This window comes from Ranitomeya variabilis, chromosome 1 (genome assembly GCF_051348905.1).
Source record: "Ranitomeya variabilis isolate aRanVar5 chromosome 1, aRanVar5.hap1, whole genome shotgun sequence".
Lineage (NCBI taxonomy): Eukaryota > Metazoa > Chordata > Amphibia > Anura > Dendrobatidae > Ranitomeya > Ranitomeya variabilis.
This window is the reverse complement of record NC_135232.1, coordinates 557,989,551-558,007,797: the sequence shown is the minus strand read 5'-3', so window position 1 is coordinate 558,007,797 and position 18,247 is coordinate 557,989,551. Positions and strand designations below refer to the sequence as shown.

General features: G+C 45.6%; 1 protein-coding gene and 1 long non-coding RNA gene across 2 annotated transcripts in view; one reads left to right on the top strand and one right to left on the bottom strand.

Annotated features, from left to right (window-relative positions):
* LOC143804484 (uncharacterized) overlaps positions 1-17,604 on the bottom strand; it is a 107,493-nt gene extending 89,889 nt beyond the window's left edge. Inside the window, exon 1 of the long non-coding RNA XR_013221037.1 lies at positions 17,517-17,604. This is a non-coding gene — a long non-coding RNA (uncharacterized LOC143804484). The remainder of the gene's footprint in view (positions 1-17,516) is intronic.
* Positions 17,605-17,759: 155 nt separating this feature from the next.
* The window catches only part of LOC143804308 (uncharacterized), a 35,843-nt gene continuing 35,355 nt past the window's right edge, over positions 17,760-18,247 (top strand). Inside the window, exon 1 of the mRNA XM_077282317.1 lies at positions 17,760-17,809. The gene's annotated coding sequence lies outside the window, so the exon portion shown is untranslated. The remainder of the gene's footprint in view (positions 17,810-18,247) is intronic.

Below are 18,247 nucleotides of genomic sequence, written 5' to 3'. Positions count from 1 at the left end.
AGAGGAAAACAAAGACCTCTCTTGCCTCCAGAGAATAGACCCCAAAAGTTGGATACAAGCCCCCCACAAATAATAACGGTGAGGTAAGAGGAAATGACAAACACAGAGATGAACTAGGTTTAGCAAAGAGAGGCCCACTTACTAATAGCAGAATGTAGTAAGATAACTTATATGGTCAACAAAAACCCTATCAAAATCCACACTGGAAATACAAGAACCCCCGAACCGTCTAACGGCCCGGGGGGAGAACTCCAGCCTCCCTAGAGCTTCCAGCAAGGTAAGGATACAGATTATGTACAAGTTGGACAAAAATGCAAACAAAAACAAATAGCAAAAAGCAAGAAAGCAGACTTAGCTTAATCTAGCAGGAACCAGGATCAGTAGACAAGAGCACAACAGATTAGCTCTGATTACAACGTTGCCAGGCATTGAACTGAAGGTCCAGGGAGCTTATATAGCAACACCCCTGACCTAACGACCCAGGTGAGCATACAAGGGATGGCAGACATTCCCAGAGTCAAATCACTAGTAACCACTAGAGGGAGCCAAAAAGGTAAATTCACAACAGTACCCCCCCTTAGTGAGGGGTCACCGAACCCTCACCAAGACCACCAGGGCGATCAGGATGAGCGGTGTGAAAGGCACGAACCAAATCGGCCGCATGCACATCAGAGGCGACCACCCAGGAATTATCCTCCTGACCATAGCCCTTCCACTTGACCAGGTACTGAAGCCTCCGCCTGGAGAGACGAGAATCTAAGATCTTCTCCACCACGTACTCCAACTCGCCCTCAACCAAAACCGGAGCAGGAGGCTCAGCAGAAGGGACCACAGGCACAATGTACCGCCACAACAAGGACCTATGAAATACGTTGTGAATGGCAAACGACACCGGAAGATCCAGGCGAAAGGATACAGGATTAAGGATTTCCAATATCTTGTAAGGACCAATGAAGCGAGGCTTAAATTTGGGAGAGGAGACCTTCATAGGAACAAATCGAGAAGACAGCCATACCAAATCCCCAACGCGAAGTCGGGGACCCACACCGCGGCGGCGGTTGGCAAAACGCTGAGCCTTCTCCTGTGACAAATTCAAGTTGTCCACCACATGACTCCAGATCCGCTGCAACCTATCCACCACAGAATCCACCCCAGGACAGTCAGAAGGCTCCACATGTCCCGAGGAAAAACGAGGATGGAAACAGAGTTGCAGAAAAATGGCGAAACCAAGGTGGCGGAACTAGCCCGATTATTAAGGGCAAATTCAGCCAACGGCAAGAAGGTCACCCAATCATCCTGATCAGAAGAGACAAAACACCTCAAATAAGCCTCCAGAGTCTGATTAGTTCGCTCCGTTTGTCCGTTAGTCTGGGGATGAAAAGCGGACGAAAACGACAAATCAATGCCCATCCTACCACAAAAGGATCGCCAGAACCTGGAAACAAACTGGGATCCTCTGTCCGACACAATATTCTCAGGAATGCCGTGCAAATGAACCACGTTCTGGAAGAACACAGGAACCAGATCAGAAGAGGAGGGCAGCTTAGGCAAAGGAACCAAATGGACCATCTTGGAGAAACGATCACATATCACCCAGATGACAGACATGCCCTGAGACACTGGAAGATCAGAAATGAAATCCATAGAGATGTGTGTCCAAGGTCTCTTCGGGACAGGCAAGGGCAAGAGCAACCCGCTGGCACGAGAACAGCAAGGCTTAGCTCGAGCACAAGTTCCACAGGACTGCACAAATGACCGCACATCCCTTGACAAGGAAGGCCACCAAAAGGACCTGGCCACCAGATCTCTGGTGCCAAAAATTCCCGGGTGCCCTGCCAACACTGAAGAATGAACCTCGGAAATGACTCTGCTGGTCCATTTAGCAGGCACAAACAATCTGTCAGATGGACAAGAGTCAGGCCTACCAGCCTGAAATCTCTGCAACACACGCCGCAGATCAGGAGAAATAGCTGACAAGATAACTCCTTCCTTAAGAATACCCACAGGTTCAGCGACTCCAGGAGCATCAGGCACAAAGCTCCTAGACAGAGCATCGGCCTTCACATTCTTAGAACCTGGTAAATACGAGACCACAAAGTCAAAACGGGAGAAAAACAATGACCAGCGGGCCTGTCTAGGATTCAGGCGTTTAGCAGACTCGAGATACATCAAATTTTTGTGATCAGTCAAGACCACCACACGATGCTTAGCACCCTCGAGCCAATGACGCCACTCCTCAAATGCCCACTTCATGGCCAACAACTCCCGATTGCCCACATCATAATTTCGCTCTGCCGGCGAAAACTTCCTGGAGAAAAAGGCACAAGGTCTCATAGTAGAGCAACCAGGGCCTCTCTGCGACAAAACGGCCCCTGCCCCAATCTCCGAAGCATCCACCTCCACCTGAAAGGGAAGTGAGGTGTCAGGTTGGCCCAAAACAGGCGCCGAAGTAAACCGGCGTTTCAACTCCTGGAAAGCCTCCACGGCAGCAGGAGCCCAGTTAGCTACATCAGAGCCTTTCTTGGTCATATCCGTCAATGGTTTAACAACGCTAGAAAAATTTGCGATAAAACGACGGTAGAAGTTAGCAAAACCTAAGAACTTCTGAAGACTCTTAACTGACGAGGGTTGAGTCCAATCATGAATAGCTCGGACCTTGACTGGGTCCATCTCCACAGCAGAAGGGGAAAAAATGAACCCCAAAAAGGGAACCCTCTGTACACCAAAGAGACACTTTGAGCCTTTAACAAACAAAGAATTTTCACGCAAAATCTTAAAAACCATCCTGACCTGCTCCACATGCGAGTCCCAATCATCAGAAAAAAACAGAATATCATCCAGATAAACAATCAAAAATTTATCCAGATACTTCCGGAAAATGTCATGCATGAAGGACTGAAAAACTGAAGGTGCATTAGAGAGCCCAAATGGCATCACCAAGTACTCAAAATGACCTTCGGGCGTATTGAATGCGGTTTTCCATTCATCGCCTTGCTTAATGCGCACAAGGTTGTATGGACCACGAAGGTCTATCTTGGTGAACCACTTGGCACCTTTAATCCGGGCAAACAAGTCAGACAACAGCGGCAAAGGATACTGAAATTTGACAGTGATCTTGTTTAAAAGCCGATAGTCAATACAAGGCCTCAAAGATCCGTCCTTTTTGGCCACAAAAAAGAATCCCGCACCAAGAGGGGAAGAAGAAGGACGGATATGCCCCTTCTCAAGAGACTCCTTGATATATGAACGCATCGCGGTATGTTCAGGTACCGACAAATTAAACAGTCTCCCCTTAGGAAACTTACTGCCAGGAATCAAATCTATTGCACAGTCACATTCCCTATGAGGAGGCAGTGCACTGGACTTAGACTCGCTGAAGACATCCTGATAATCAGACAAATACGCCGGAACTTCCGAGGGCGTAGAAGAAGCAATAGACAAGGGCAGGGAATCTCCATGAATTCCATGGCAGCCCCAACTTGACACCGACATTGCCTTCCAGTCCAAGACTGGATTATGGGTCTGTAACCATGGCAAACCCAAAACAACCAAATCATGCATTTTAGCAGAACAAGAAAACGTATCACCTCCCGATGTTCGGGAGTCATGCACATGGTAACCTGTGTCCAAAACTGCGGTTTATTTTTTGCCAAAGGCGTAGCATCAATACCCCTAAGAGGGATAGGATTTTCTAATGGCTCCAGAACAAAACCGCAGCGCTTGGCAAATGACAGATCCATCAGACTCAGGGCAGCACCTGAGTCTACAAACGCCATGACAGGATACGATGACAGTGAGCAAATCAAAGTTACAGATAGAATAAATTTAGGTTGCAAATTACCAATGGCGACAGGACTAACAACCCTAGTAAGACGTTTAGAGCATGCTGAGATAACATGTGTAGAATCACCACAGTAGTAACACAAGCCATTCTGGCATCTATGAATTTTCCGCTCATTTCTAGTCAGGATTCTATCACATTGCATTAAATCAGGTGCCTGTTCAGACAACACCATGAGGGAATTTGCGGTTTTGCGCTCCCGCAACCGCCGGTCGATTTGAATTGCCAGGGCCATGGAATCATTCAGACCTGTGGGAATGGGAAAACCCACCATCACATTCTTAATGGCTTCAGAAAGGCCATTTCTGAAATTTGCAGCCAATGCACACTCGTTCCACTGGGTCAGCACGGACCATTTCCGAAATTTTTGGCAATACACTTCAGCCTCGTCCTGGCCCTGAGACATAGCCAGCAAGGCTTTTTCTGCCTGAATCTCAAGATTGGGTTCCTCATAAAGCAAACCGAGCGCCAGAAAAAACGCATCAATATCAGCCAATGCCGGATCTCCTGGCGCCAGCGAGAAGGCCCAATCCTGAGGGTCGCCCCGTAAAAAAGAAATAACAATTTTCACTTGCTGAGCGGAGTCTCCAGATGAACAGGGTCTCAGGGACAAAAACAATTTACAATTATTCCTGAAATTTCTAAATTTAAATCGGTCTCCGGAAAACAGTTCAGGAATCGGTATCTTAGGTTCTGACATAGGATTTCTGATAACATAATCTTGTATGCCCTGCACACGAGCAGTAAGCTGGTCCACACCTGTAATCAAGGTCTGGACATTCATGTCTGCAGCAAACACAAGCCACTCAGAGGTAAAGGGGAAAAGAAAAAAAAAATGAGAAAGAGAAAAAAAAAACTCAGAATTTTCTTTCTTATAATCCCGCTTCTGCAATGCATTTAACATTTAATACTGGCCTGGCAAACTATTATGACCCCAATGGCGAGGGTCTCAGAGGAACAAGTAAGTCTGCGAAGTACAAAAATCCAGCTCATAGGGCAGTGGTAACTGGGTTGACCATATATCTACTCCTAGCGCCAACACTAGAAGTAGCCGGGGAACATGCCTACGTTGGTCGCTAGATGTCTCGCGCCAGCCGGAGGACTAACTACCCCTAGAAGAGGAAAACAAAGACCTCTCTTGCCTCCAGAGAATAGACCCCAAAAGTTGGATACAAGCCCCCCACAAATAATAACGGTGAGGTAAGAGGAAATGACAAACACAGAGATGAACTAGGTTTAGCAAAGAGAGGCCCACTTACTAATAGCAGAATGTAGTAAGATAACTTATATGGTCAACAAAAACCCTATCAAAATCCACACTGGAAATACAAGAACCCCCGAACCGTCTAACTGCCCGGGGGAAGAACTCCAGCCTCCCTAGAGCTTCCAGCAAGGTAAGGATACAGATTATGTACAAGCTGGACAAAAATGCAAACAAAAACAAATAGCAAAAAGCAAGAAAGCAGACTTAGCTTAATCTAGCAGGAACCAGGATCAGTAGACAAGAGCACAACAGATTAGCTCTGATTACAACGTTGCCAGGCATTGAACTGAAGGTCCAGGGAGCTTATATAGCAACACCCCTGACCTAACGACCCAGGTGAGCATACAAGGGATGGCAGACATTCCCAGAGTCAAATCACTAGTAACCACTAGAGGGAGCCAAAAAGGTAAATTCACAACAGTATTACCTCTAAAGAAACGTTCAGTATCACGCCGCCGTATAAGTAAAATACAGAAAGTTGCTGAACAATCGTCTTACACAGGGAGGCCTGTGTGGGATGATGAACATGTAAAAATGTTTATTGGCATGTCTGCTCAGTACGTCCATACCAAACTCGCACAGCTCAAACTAAAATCTTTCTGTGATACGTATGAAAGACTGATAAATGCATGTCCAACACCTGACATTATCGCCGAGCTATATGATTTTAAACTAAATCATGCCTGTGTACATACACCACCTGCGAATCTAAATAAATCTAAATCTGCCTGACTAAGCTTGGTTGGGCATGGTTTGAAAAAATCCAGAAGATCGCAAGCAGCTAGAAGTGGGCGAAAGACAGTTTACAGCTCTATAACTACACAATATCCCCAGAGGCTGTTACATGATTCAACTACAGTTTTACACAGCCAAGACAACCCTGGAAGTGTCAACACCAGTGCTGATCCAGATGCTCAGAGCATTGGGCATCTTGAAACACATACTGAAAATGCGCATGATGCAGGCTCTGTAGGTAATGGTGTTTATGATAATGAAATGGCCGTAGATCGTTCAGACGTTTTACAGCATTTTTATCATCATCAAAGGGCTCTCCGCAATTTCAACGGCCATATACATACGGATCATTTTAGATTTGTAAATTTGGAGCGTGTACAATCATTTGTAGAGGCCGTGAATATTGTTCATGACGGCGTTCAGTCATTACTGGATAGAATCATCAGGGACATTGAACCTGGTGACTTTGTACAGTTAAGGCTTGAATGTGGTGATACTTTAGACCCTATTTTCGCTACAAAACAAACCCGGGAAGATTCTAATTCCGAATCTTTTTTAAATGCCGTTGCCCGCACACTTCAAAGTAACGTTGAATGTCTAGCATCCAATTCGTTAAAGCTAGTCGTCACCATCATTAAAAATAGCGGTGATGTAAAAAAGGCGCATGAAATCTATAGCGACCAGTCGGATCATTAAAAATAGCGGTGATGTAAAAAAGGCGCATGAAATCTATAGCGACCAGTCGGATCATTAAACAAAAGAGGCGGTGGTTGTATGATTTTAACACAAAAAACACAAACTTTTTTATAGCGTGTTTTACAACAGCGTATGCTCGGTTAAAGCTCTATTCGCTGCTGGAGCAGCTGTAGGAGCGGTGGTTTTATCACGACACAGATTCACTTATTTTTGTACAGAGAGATGGTGAGTGGCAGCCGCCTTTAGGCGATTACCTGGGGGAGCTGACCAGTGAAATACCCGATGGTACACACATCACAGAATTTGTATCCGCGGGCCCCAAAACTTACGGATACAAACAACACCGGTAAAACTGTCTTAAAAGTTAAGGGGATAACACTAAATGTTGGTAACTCTCAATCTATTAATTTCAACAGTCTAAAAGATCTAGTTCTGGACTACCTGAGCAATTCTGACACAGATACACAGAAACGTATTGTCGTACAACAGCCGTCCATTGTAAGAAATAAAAAGTACTGGGAGATTGAAACGAGGCCGTTACGCAAAACACAAAAGTGCGTTTATACAAAGCGGCGACTAATTGACGGTTTCACAACCCTGCCTTTTGGGTATTAGCAGAGTATTGTGCTGATGGATACACGCTTGCAACACCCATTCTCATGCATTCTAGCAGGGCCGTCTAATTCTGGACAGAGCTATTTTGTAAAACAACTGCTGTATAATATTGAAACTAATTTTTCTCAGAAACCTGATAATATTGTTTGGTTTTATTCGTGTTGGCAGAAACTATATGATGAAATCTCTCTCTCTTTTCCCCACGCCAGATTTGTGGAGGGTCTGCCGAATACATTCGTAGATGAAAAATTATTCCCACCGGAGAAGGTGAATTTGGCTATTGTTGATGATCTCATGGAGAGTGCTAGTGAAAATTGTGAGACAGAAAAAGCCTTTACCAAGTATGTGCACCACAGAAATCTCAGCATTTTCTACCTGGTACAAAACATATTTTGTCAGGGTAAGAAAAGCCGTACGATAAATTTAAACACAAAATACATGGTGCTTTTTAATAACCCCCGAGATAAATTACAAATTTTAACTCTAGCTCGTCAGATGTATCCCGGAAAAACACGTTTTTTCCTAGAAGCTTTTGAGGATGCCACGCGGGAGCCTTATGGGTATTTGCTTGTAGATTTGAGAGCTAATACCCCTGAGGATCTTTGCTTAAGGACCGGATTGTTTCCACCAGCGCTGCCTGCTGTCTATGTTCAAAAGAAAAACTCGTCTAAAAAGTGAATTTTAGCCTGGCATCAGACATTTTACGCTGTGTGCGTTGTGATGTAAAGATGTCTGAGAGACTTCGACGTAACTGGGCTCTCTTAAAAACTCTGGTGAAAGCAACCCCCGCTGTCCGAAAGTCTATTTTGCGCAATGCAAGCAATGATTTAATTACAGCCATAGGCGAGATTGCTTTAAACATCTTAAAAGGCAGGATTCCGCTGAAAGAGCGTCAAAAAGGCATATTAAAGAAGTGGCGTAAAGCTATAAGAACCCTGAGCGACAGATCTCAACCCATAAAGAAAAAGAAGCGGCTACTAAAGCAGGCCGGCGGATTTATCGGCCCTCTTTTAGCTTTTGCAATTCCTATAATAACAAGCCTGCTCGCAGGAAGATAATGGAGCATACAGAGAAAATGTATCTAGTCCCCAAACAGGAGCTAGACAAACTAAGACCCGGCGCTACAGTTAGCATACACGACAGCGTTATTCATCGCCTTGATGGTGAAATTTTACAACGTCGTGACATTCCCGATGATGTGAAAATTAAAATGTATAGCACCGTGCTACAGCACTACTTGGTGCATACGCGGCACAGCTCAAAAGAAGTAACGGCTTTAAATCTCGTTAGCACTCCTGATCCTGGTCAGCAACAATTGTCAAATACCGGCTCTGATAAAAATCAAGAGATCGCTGAAATTGTCAGCCATATAAACCAAAGATATAAAAAGAATGCTGAATTTTTACTAAACAGGTTACTGCAGAATAGAAATGTTACAGCCTGGAATAATAAAGCTGAATTTATTTTCAAAGGATCCGTAATACCAGGGTCTAACTTACTGGATTTGGTACGTAGTACAACGCAGAGCCATGCTCTGACCGGCCGTAATTTGCCTCCGGGTTGGGATTCATTTATGCAGGCTATGGCCGAGCTAAATATACCGTCTACAGTTGTGGGTAATCCCACTACTAGGAAGCTTTTAGATGAATTAAAAATTTCCAGCAGCGAGACACACGCTGTATCTACGCCGCAGAAGTCAGCTCCGACGCCACGTACAATTCAATCTTTACATTCCCCGTCATTAGGCACCACACGAGGAACTCTGCTACCTAAAAAAAGGTCTCTACCGATGCTACAAACCATGTGGCTCACGATGTAAAGAATGTATTGGATAAATACTGTACATGGCTTGTAACACTATATTATTTATTTTGTAAGAAGTGTAATGATGTATATTCATTGTACTTGTGATACTATTTATTTTGTACGAAGTGTGTTGCTGTATGATCCCTGTACTATTTAATTTGTTTGCTTTTATACTCTGTAAGAATTTTATAGTATTGAAATGTCTTTGAGATGTATTTATTTTACAATAAAATCTTTTAAATTTTTACAATACCGTGTCTTTGCTTTTTATAAACGTATAAAACACTGCGCTTCATACTTGCGGGTGTTGTAATATGGCCACATACATAATGTGCCCATTATAAAACACATATAAATGAGAATACCACTATCAAACATTACTGCAGAAACACACGCTCATTCTCCCTATCATCGGATTATCAAATAAGAGTAAACTTAATACAGCACATAAATCTAATATAAAAACAATTACTGGGATAATAATCACAGTATTAACAATATTAAACACTGTATTAACAATATTAAACACTGTATTAACAATATTAAACTATATCAAAAGGGGAGAGCACAGGGAACAGATGCTGAATGCAGCCAGGGAGGGGAGGGGTTACACACTCTTGATACACTTTGATAGGGGCGGGTCCACCTGTCAAATTGAGTTTGACGAAACCTCCCTATGCTCTACTACTCAGGGCATCACTTTCTGTGTATTTTAAGTGTCAGATCAGTGGCCCAAAGGCATTTAACCCCTTAAAAACATCAGTTACTTATTCAAATCTGTGAAAATTGACTGCCCACTTTGATGCCAGTTCCGATGCCCAGAACCCATTTGGGCCAGGCTGGAAATAACTGGTTTTGATGTGGGGCGCCCTGCGCTATATGTCTGCAGTGTGAGATCAGTGGACCAAAGGCATTTTACCCTTTCTTCAGCGCTCGTTGTTGCCCACTTTGATGCCAGTTCTGATGCCCAGAACCCATTTGGGCCAGGCTGGAGAGACCTGGCTTTGATGTGGGGCGCCCTGTTCTATATGTCTGCAGTGTGAGATCAGTGGCCCAAAGGCAGTTAACCCTTTCTTCAGCGCTCTTTGTTGCCCACTTTGATGCCCATTTTTGTGCCAGTTTTATTGTTTTTGTAGCCGTTTTTAAGCATATTCACATCAGGGCTCCTCGTTGCATTGTGTTTTATTATTGTGATGATTATTTTTTGTTGTTAAACCTATAAAAAACAGAAAAGAAAAAATTGCCGAATAAGAAACTGAACGAATAAGAAACCAACTTCAGCCTCGTCTCTAGATGCCCCATCTACATACCCCATGCCCCCCTCACACCAGCCCCCTGGATGCCCTTCTAAATACCCCATGCTCCCTCACACCAGTCCCCTGGATTCCCCGCTACATACCCCATGCCTACTCACAGCAAATGACAACCTCAGAGCACTCACGCTGAGTCCTCATTCCCTTGTACAGCTCCTCACACGGCTCCAAGCTGCAGCCCCTCGGTCCTCTCCTCACACGGCTCCAAGCTGCAGTCCCTCGGTCCTCTCCTCACACTGGCTCCATGCTGCAGCCCCTCGGTCCTCTCCTCACTGGCTCCATGCTGCAGCTCCTCAGTCCTCTCCTCACACGGCTCCCTGCTACAGCTCCTCTCCTCACACTGGCTCCATGCTACAGCTCCTCTCCTCACACTGGCTCCATGCTACAGCTCCACGGTCCTCTCCTCACACGGCTCCGTGCTACAGCACCTCTCCTCACACTGGCTCCATGCTGCAGCTCCTCGGTCCTCTCCTCACATGGCTCCATGCTGCAGCTCCTCGGTCCTCTCCTCACACGGCTCCATGCTACAGCTCCTCTCCTCACACTGGCTCCATGCTGCAGCTCCTCGGTCCTCTCCTCACACGGCTCCATGCTGCAGCTCCTCGGTCCTCTCCTCACACGGCTCCATGCTACAGCTCCTCTCCTCACACTGGCTCCATGCTGCAGCTCCTCGGTCCTCTCCTCACACGGCTCCATGCTACAGCTCCTCTCCTCACACTGGCTCCATGCTGCAGCCCCTCGGTCCTCTCCTCACTGGCTCCATGCTGCAGCCTCTCGGTCCTCTCCTCACACTGGCTCCATGCTACAGCTCCTCTCCTCACACTCGCTCCATGCTGCAGCCCCTCGGTCCTCTCCTCACACTGGCTCCATGCTGCAGCCCCTCGGTCCTCTCCTCACTGGCTCCATGCTGCAGCTCCTCGGTCCTCTCCTCACACGGCTCCATGCTACAGCTCCTCTCCTCACACTGGCTCCATGCTGCAGCCCCTCGGTCCTCTCCTCACTGGCTCCATGCTGCAGCTCCTCGGTCCTCTCCTCACACGGCTCCATGCTACAGCTCCTCTCCTCACACTGGCTCCATGCTGCAGCCCCTCGATCCTCTCCTCACTGGCTCCATGCTGCAGCTCCTCGGTCCTCTCCTCACACGGCTCCATGCTACAGCTCCTCTCCTCACACTGGCTCCATGCTGCAGCCCCTCGGTCCTCTCCTTACTCGCTCCATGCTGCAGCTCCTCGGTCCTCTCCTCACACGGCTCTATGCTACAGCTCCTCTCCTCACACTGGCTCCATGCTGCAGCACCTCGGTCCTCTCCTCACACTGGGTAGAGGCTAAATCCAAGTCGGCTAAAGGACCTCTGCTCACACTGGCTCCATAGAGCAGCATTTCATTTCGGTAAATGCTAGAGTGTATGGGCTCCTTCCAGGTGTGACGTCATTTCTGGGGGCGTGTCCTATTGGGAGGGGGCGTGTTCTGAGTTCACATCATGGGCATATTCTCTTTTTACCAAGGCGGCAAATGAAAGCAGCAGGCTGCAGTCAGGACCTGGAAGGAGCCCATACACTCTAGGCTCAACCCTCTTATAACCTGCACTGTGGAGAGGCAACAAGAGGGAGGGCCCTGTGTGTGCAGCCATGGGATGCTTTTACCTCATCACAGTGGCTGGCTGCCACAATTAAGAGGTTAGTCTTTACAAAACACAATAAAGCACTCTGCCACTCCTTTGGTGAACTATAACTCCCAGCATGTCATAGGATCTGCAGGACATGCTGGGAGTTATAGTTCTCCCATGGGATTTTAAAGGAGCACTCCAGTGTTTTTTTGCAGTGCTGGAGTGGTGCTTTCACTATAAGCCCTGTGCCCCCATTCTTATACTCACCCTCCAGTGTCTTCATATAGTACTGTACAGACACCACACTGGTCCTGCAGCTTCCAACATAATAACATACTATTATATATAATAACACCACATAATAATAGTATGTTATTTATGTTATTAAATATTTTACCACTTTTTTTTGTTTAAAATAATTTTTTTCCCTATTTTCCACCTCTAAAACCTGGGTGCGCCTTATAGTCCGAAAAATACGGTATGTTAATTGGAAAAATAACGAGTCATAAATTAAGACTCCTGTAGAAGTTTATTATGAATTCCACAGAAGTCCATAAAGCTTGCTTTGTCCAATTAACTAGACTTTCAAAAACAGAGACAACATGCAGACACCTGTATATCAGATACAACACTCTGTGTTAACGCTTTTATGAATAACACAAAACTATTATTGAAATACAAAATTATGAAAGATATACAGTGTGTATATATATATATATATATGTACATAAAGTGTCTAAAATGATAAAACTAAATATAATATATTTACCATAACAATTCCTCCCTTTTTATTATTTACTGACAATTTATCCATCAGCTACTTCCCCACGCTATAAGAGCCTGGAGGGGATGAATCCCATTCACCAACTGATACCTTGCTTGTAAATTTCGTCATATATGATTACTGGAGGAGCACTGTGATATTTTGCAGATTTGATAACTGACGGTCTATGATGCTTGATCTTGCTCGTCTCTTTACATAGTGTCGTCATAACAAATATACCAGTTCTAGTGGTTACATAAACTAGTAATACCAACATTTAGGTAAAGTGTAAATGAATATACTCTTATTCCCTATCCCCATTTCCACTATATGAGGTCTACCATTCTGTCTGGGGCGATTGTCTGCAGCTCGTTTATTGTCTGTACATGTCCCCGCTTAATTGTAAAGTGCTGCGGAATATGTTGGCGCTATATAAATAAAAAATTATTACTATTATAGGGAATGTTTGTGGACAGCACTTATATCTAGGTTACGATGCAGAAGTATGACGGTAGCAGGCGTAAGGCGTGCAGGTTCCTTCTGCACCCAGGAGAAGTCATTTATAATCCTGGTGACCACATCCTAGATATAAATCCTTTGGCAGTATGCAGGATATGATGTCAGTGGGTCTCCCAAGACCGCATATACAGGTCCTTCTCAAAAAATTAGCATATAGTGTTAAATTTCATTATTTACCATAATGTAATGATTACATTACATTAGTACATTACATTACATCATCAGTATTAAAACAATAAAAGACCTGACAAATTTCAGTTGGTGGATAATGAATCTATAATATATGAAAGTTTAATTGTAATCATTACATTATGGTAAATAATGAAATTTAACACTATATGCTAATTTTTTGAGAAGGACCTGTATGTCAAAAGTCCTTGCATCAGTGGTTTGGCACAACCAAGTTCTTTTACTGGGATCTCACCTACTGGACACTTTTTAGTCGTGTGTGTTATCAATTTACCCTGTTCTTGGTCCAGCTTATATCAATGTTTTAAGGTTCTTGTAAGATTTATCTGTAACCATGGACTTTCCACCCACCCCACAATCTGGACCGGAACAACGTTTGCTGGTGAGGTTTCCTCCGTCACAACAGGCAGAATTAAGAGTCTCTTCGAGGACACAGCTATAGTTCAAAGCCTCATGTGGGGTTAGGGACACTGCGAGATATGGCATGGTATTAGAGGATATTAGGCTAAGGGTGCATATCCAGCAGTTCATAGGAACATCTTTATAACTTGTGTCGCAACAGGACTTGGTGATACTTAGTTTGTTGTCCCAGTCCTCCTTTAGTACCTCATTGAGAGATAGAGCAAGGAATTCAATTGTCATCAGCAGGGACCAGAAGGCAGTCATCATCTTTGCTGCTGTTTTAGTAAAGAACCTTTTTGCAGTGGCTGTCATAGATCCAAGTGTCTTTGCCTTGGAGCTTGACAGACGTGTCAGTGGTATGTGAAATGGCTCTCTGTATCTGGGTTACAGTGTTCTCCTCATGTCTCTTGACCACAACCCAGTCTCCTGGTGCCAGTGTGTGTTGCTTATACAGTTGGGTCTGGGATGGAGGAAATATCACGGTTATAAGTAAAGGCCCCGTCTCACACAGCGACGCTGCAGCGATACAGACAACGATGCTGATCGCTGCAGCGTCGCTGTGTGGTCGCTGTGTGGTCGCTGGGGAGCTGTCACACAGACAGCTCTCTCCAGCGACCAACGATCAGGGGAACGACTTCGGCATCGTTGAAACTGTCTTCAACGATGCCGAAGTCCCCCTGCAGCACCCGGGTAACCAGGGTAAACATCGGGTTACTAAGCGCAGGGCCGCGCTTAGTAACCCGATGTTTACCCTGGTTACCAGCGTAAATGTAAAAAAAACAAACACTACATACTCACCATCTGTTGCCCGTCAGGTCCCTTGCCGTCTGCTTCCTGCTCTGACTGAGCCGCCGTACAGTGAGAGCAGAGCGCAGCGGTGACGTCACTGCTGTGCTCTCACTTTACGGCGGCAGTCAGAGCAGGAAGCAGACGCCAAGGGACCTGACGGGCAACAGATGGTGAGTATGTAGTGTTTGTTTTTTTTACATTTACGCTGGTAACCAGGGTAAACATCGGGTTACTAAGCGCGGCCCTGCGCTTAGTAACCCGATGTTTACCCTGGTTACCAGTGAAGACATCGCTGGATCGGTGTCACACACACCGATTCAGCGATGTCAGCGGGACCTCAACGACCAAAAAAAGGTCCAGGCCATTCTGACACGACCAGCGATCTCGCAGCAGGGGCCTGATCGCTGGAACGTGTCACACATAGCGAGATCGCTACTGAGGTCGCTGTTGCGTCACAAAACTTGTGACTCAGCAGCGATCTCGCTAGCGATCTCGCTATGTGAGACGGGGCCTTTACAGTCAGATGTTTGTGCAACTCCAAGACATATTCAGTGAGGCAACTGTAGGAGGCCTGCAACTGCTGCGGGAAATGCAACCCGTCTTAGGGACACTACCAAACATTATTTCATACGGGGACAGCATCTCTCTACACTTTGGAGTGGTCCTCACTGAATACAATGAAAAGCAATCTACCCAGAACCAGTTTGTTTCTTCTATGCCCTGCTAGATTTTTGATTTTTAATTCAGGGTACCATTAAAAGGTTCCATCTTCCCACTACTTTGTGAGTCTAGGGAACATGGAAAACTGTCTCTATCTCAAAAGTGACCATGATTTGTTTCATCAGTTCTCCAGTAAAGTTTGTGCCTCTTTCACTCTCTATAGTTTGGGCACCCTATATCTACAAACCACTTCACAGATCAATTTATTTGTAAACTAATCAAAGCCCAAGCTTCAAATCATCTTAGGAAAAGATCAATGCATACTAGGACATATTCATAAGTACCCACCTTACGTAGCTGTATGTAGTCCACCTGCAGTCACGGCTGATCTGGTTTTGGTGTGCATTTCTGTTGGACTCGAATAGGTCTACCGGGGTTATGTTTTGCACAAACGAGACATACTTTGTAGCAGCATTCGGGATCCCTGGGGCACACCAGTTTTGTAGCGCCACTGCATATATCACAACCTTTGAGTTGTGCATCGGGGAAATGTGCTAGGGCAGCCATCATGGGGAACAGGCAGCATGGGAGCCAAATCCTGGTGTTTACCTGCCTTACCTCTGACCATACAGAGCCCGCTTAGACCCATGTGCTCTGTTCATGTGGGGGGTCTGGGTCTGTAAGACCTGCAGTAGTTTGCAATCAACGGCCACTGGGGCTGGTGTGGTGACAGTCTCCTCTGTCAAAAGGTGGCTTCACCGCACTTTCGGTTACTGAGTTCCCTAGCGGGGTCATGTCTGCTATGGCCAGTATTACAGTCAGAGATAGTCATGCTACTTCCTTAGCTACCTGGTCGGCCAAGGTAATCCCTACTGCAAGGTGAGTTTGTTCCCGCATGTGTGCCGATAGCTGCCCTTCGGAGAAGGGTAAGTGCTGTTTGTAAATGCTCTACTGCCTCATAGGTTTGCCAGAAGAATCCAAAAAATTACTGCTCTGGCAAGAGTCGCCGAATTCATGTGCAACCCTTTTAAACATATCTTGGCTCTTGTATTACTGCCTTACCATTGTGGACTACTGCATACCTGGCAATGAATCATCATTGATCCAAGCTCTGGAACCATCAACAAATACTCAGCAGAGAGGTTAGCGAGGGGACATCAGTGATATCTAACAAGAACTATGTGTTTGCCTCCTTCAGTGCCTAACACTCATGTTCATGAGTCAGTGTCAGACTCAGCTTCCTCATTTGCTAATTTGAAAAACAGGCAGGTTTTGGCTCTCAGTTCCTCACGTCTGCCCATCCTGATATTCTCTTCCCTTTTCTAAATCCACTGATAGTTGTGTAGCTGGATTTAGAACATTACAGCATTTGATAGTTATATAGGGCTGTTAAATGGGGAGATTAAAGAGACAATAAGACCTCCTGTCTGTAGCTCTCGGACTTAATCATGTATCACTGCATTCTGGACAGCACTTATAGGGTCCTGCTTTATACAGGGGGATGGACACCTGGTTTAAGTTTTACTGTCACCAGGAAATGGGTAGTTTTCCCGAATAAAGTTTGTGACGTGCATACAGCTGGGTCGGTATATTCTCAAACCAAACAGTTCGGGAATGGGTATCGGAGCATGTGCTATCCAAGTCTGTTGTAAATGTCGAGAACAGGAGACTGCAAAGGGAGCCTTCCTCGGTGGAGTAGTCATCTTGGGGCCATTTGGAGTGAATTCTACACAGGCTCCAATTTTCTGCAACACGTCTGTCCCTAACAAATTGAAGGGTACATCAGGGGAGACTAAAACCTGGGTCACAATTGAAATTGAATCAAGCAAATTCAGTCGGAGGGGCTGAGTCACTTGTAATTTAGTAGGTCGTCCCTCTACACCTTCACAAGTCACATATTCTGAGAAATTGAAGATAGTAGCTATTGATCTTGTAGGACATTTGGCCAAAAAATGCCCGTTTTGCCCACAAGACCAACATTCTACTTTGCTGCAGTCTCTATTTCTTCCTTGACTGTTCCCCCTCTCTCTTCTCTGCTGCATTGCGGCCAAATTAACTTTTTCTTTGATATGCTTTCTAGTTCAACACCCCGGGCTATATCCTTCAGATCAACCCATTGTATATTACGCCACTCTGGGCAACTAGTACATACTGCGGTCTGTACGGTAGGCTTAAAGGGAACCTGTCATCCCCCCAGGCGTTTGAAACTAAAAGAGTCACCTTGTGCAGCAGTAGTGCTGCATTCTGCCAAGGTGACTCTTTTAGTTCTGGTCCCTGGCTCTGCCGAAATAATTGTTTTTGCAATTTGTTGCTCATACCATGAAATGGCCAGGGAGGCAGGTCTTTGCCCCCGAATCCAGGCAGCTCACAGCCGTCAATCATGGCCTCTGCACGCCGGGCTCTGCCTCCTCTTCCTTCAGAAGCGTTCCCGGCACCTGCGCTGTTTTTTTTTCGGGCATGCGCAGTTGTGCTGCCCTTTGAACCTACAGCGCAGGCACTGGGGACGCTACTGAAGGAAGAGGAGGTGGCGCCCGGCGCGCAGAGACCATGATTGACGGCTGTGAGGCGTCTGGAGTCGGGGGAAAAGACCTGTCTCACTGGCGATTTCACGGTATGAGCAACGAATTCAAAAACGATTATTTCAGCAGTGCCAGGGACCCGAACGACAAGAGCCACCTTGTCAGAATGCAGCATTACTGCTGCACAAGGTGGCTCTTTTAGTTACAAATGCCTGTAGGGGTGGCAGGTTCCCTTAAGTCCATTCATGAAACATTGCAGCAATAATCTGTGATCCTTATCATTATGCTCATACCCAAAATCCAGCCATGTTTGTTCTAACACAGAGGCATATTCTGAGACTGGCTGAGTTTTATCCTGCGCTACAGTCTGCAACAGATCTTGTTTCTTATCCTTTTCTGTCTGAGCCCAGTGTAACATCTTCTGTATAAATTCTCGTCCCTGAATCTGCTGTGTTTTTAATGGCTGGTTGCTGCACTGGCATCATTTTGGTAACCTCAGGGCCGGCTCCAGGTTTTAGAGGGCCCCGGGC